We start from the raw sequence: 2,514 nt of genomic DNA, 5'->3' as shown, positions 1-2,514 counted from the left end.
TTAGACCGGCTGTAGCTGCAAATACTTTTGAACTGAAACCTAACACAATTCAAATGATACAGCAGTTTGTTCAGTTTGATGGTTTGCAGGATGAAGATCCCAACACTCACTTAGCAAACTTTCTGGAATTTTACAATACATTTAAAATCAATGGAATTTCTGATGATGCCATTCGTCTTCTGTTATTTCCTTTTTCATTGAGGAACAAAACTAAACAGTGGTTGAACTTGTTACCACGAGGGTCAATCACTACTTGGGAACAAATGACCGAAATTTTTTTACTAAAATACTTTCTGCCGGCTAAAACGGCTAAATTACGTAATGATATCTCTTCTTTTGTGTAGATGGATTTAGAAACACTTTACGATGCATGGGAGAGATATAAGGACTTACTGAGAAGGTGCCCTCACCATGGGTTACCGCTTTGGCTTCAAGTACAAACATTCCACAATGGTCTGAATCCCTCGACTCGACAAATGGTTGACGCAGCTACTAACGGAACCATCAACAACAAAACACCTCAAGAGGCTTATGAATTCATTGAAGAAGTGTCACTGAATAACTATCAGTGGCAAGTCATGAGGACTAAGCCAACAAAAACAGTCGGCGTTTATAACGTCGATTCAGTTACTATGCTATCAAATCAGGTAGAAATTCTCAATAAAAAGATTGATGTTTTACTTGTTTCTACACAGGTACATCCAGTAATAAGGTGTGACTCAAGTGGAAGAGGTGTGCATACAGAATATCAATCCTTCAATCCTACAACCGAAGAGGAACAAGTCAACTATATGGGTAACAATAACTTTAGATCTCAAAATAACCCATACAGTAATACTTATAATGCAGGTTGGAGGAACCACCCAAATTTCTCCTAGGGTGGTCAAGGGAATCAAAAGCCACAAAATCCTCAGGGTTTTCAATAGCCACCGTATCAACAAAAGAAGAAACCGAACCTTGAAGAGATGCTCTCTAAATTCATCTTGGTATCAGAAAATCGTTTCCAAAATATCGAGATAGCACTTAAGAATCAACAACCATCGATCCAAGGGCTAAAAACTCAGATAGGCTAGCTATCCAAACTAATCTCCGAATGACCACAAGGTAGCTTACCAAGTAATACTTAACCTAACCCAAAGGAACACCTCAACGCAATTAATACACAAGATAAGGAAGGATTCATTGCGTCTGAGCCAGAATTGATGCAAGAAATTGTGGTAAGCGAAGGTAAAAGTGAGGTAAGTCATAACAAAACGATGAATGAAGAATATAAACCTCGTATCCCATATCCTAACGCGACAAAGAAATACCGCTCAGATGAACAATTTGGTAAATTCCTTAAACTTTTGAAAAAATTACATATTAACTTACCATTTATTGAAGCTTTGTCGCAGATGCCGAATGCAATGAAATTTTTAAAAGAGCTTTTAGTAAATAAGCGAAAGTTGGACGAAGCGTCGCATGTAGAGCTAAACGCAGTCTGCTCAGCTATTCTACAGAATAAGCTACCCCATAAATTGAAAGATCTAGGGAGTTTTACAATTCCTTACTTAATTGGTAGTTTAGATATAAGTCATGCATTAGCTGATTTAGGGGCTAGTATTAATGTCATGACTTACAAAATGTTTAAGCAATTAGGTCTTGGGAAACCTAAACAAACTAAGATGAGCATTCAATTGGCAGATAAAACTATAAGATTTCCTAGGGGTATTATTGAAGATGTACTAGAAAAAGTAGATAAGTTCATATTTCCAGTTGATTTCGTTGTTCTAGACATAGAAGAGGATAATAACACCCCTTTGATTTTAGGAAGGCCCTTTTTAGAAACTGCTAAAACAATTATTGATGTTCGCACAGGTGAGCTCACGTTTCGCGTAGGAAACGACATGATCACCCTTCAAGCTCGTAATTCTGGCATCACATCAAACATTGAAGGTAATAATCCACACCAATCTACTAAAACTGACAATATGACTTTGCAGAAGTTGAGCTTTAAAGAAGTTCACGAGCCATGTTCCACCAATGATAGAGGACACACTCATGAAAAACAAAGGCTACGGATAAAGGAACTAGACGAATGGCGAGCACACAAACTGAGAACATATGATAAACTGAAACTACGCCAAAACAAGGCTGATACCTCTCCAAATCAACTTAAGTTTGGCGATAAAGTCTTACTAGATGCCGCAGATCCTCACATTGTCACTACCACACCGAATGAGGAAATCCCTCTTACGATACTTAGTATTTTTTCATTCGGTACAGTGGAGGTGAGTCACTCCAAGTTCAGCACTTTTAAGGTAAACAACACCTGATTAAAACCGTATTTTGATGCGATTGATAGCAGGAATAAGGAGTATAAACTCCTCAAACCACCCTGACCATTCACTAGAGAGGTAAGTCAAGCTTAGACTATAAATAAGCGCTTCTCAGGAGGCAACCCGAGCACTAACATATTTTGATTTCTTTATTTTTAATTTCTAACATGTTAAATCATTAACTTTATCTTTGAAT

At 37.5% G+C, this 2,514-nt stretch overlaps 1 non-coding gene across 1 annotated transcript; it reads right to left on the bottom strand.

Annotated features, from left to right (window-relative positions):
* Positions 1-311: 311 nt before the first annotated feature.
* Positions 312-418, bottom strand: LOC128286261 (small nucleolar RNA R71). The gene has a single exon (XR_008276804.1). It is a non-coding gene; the product is annotated as a small nucleolar RNA R71 (small nucleolar RNA).
* Positions 419-2,514: the final 2,096 nt, after the last annotated feature.

This window comes from Gossypium arboreum, chromosome 12, assembly GCF_025698485.1.
Source record: "Gossypium arboreum isolate Shixiya-1 chromosome 12, ASM2569848v2, whole genome shotgun sequence".
Classification (NCBI taxonomy): Eukaryota; Viridiplantae; Streptophyta; class Magnoliopsida; order Malvales; family Malvaceae; genus Gossypium; species Gossypium arboreum.
The sequence above is the reverse complement of the archived record's forward strand: the minus strand, read 5'-3'. Positions and strand labels throughout refer to the sequence as shown.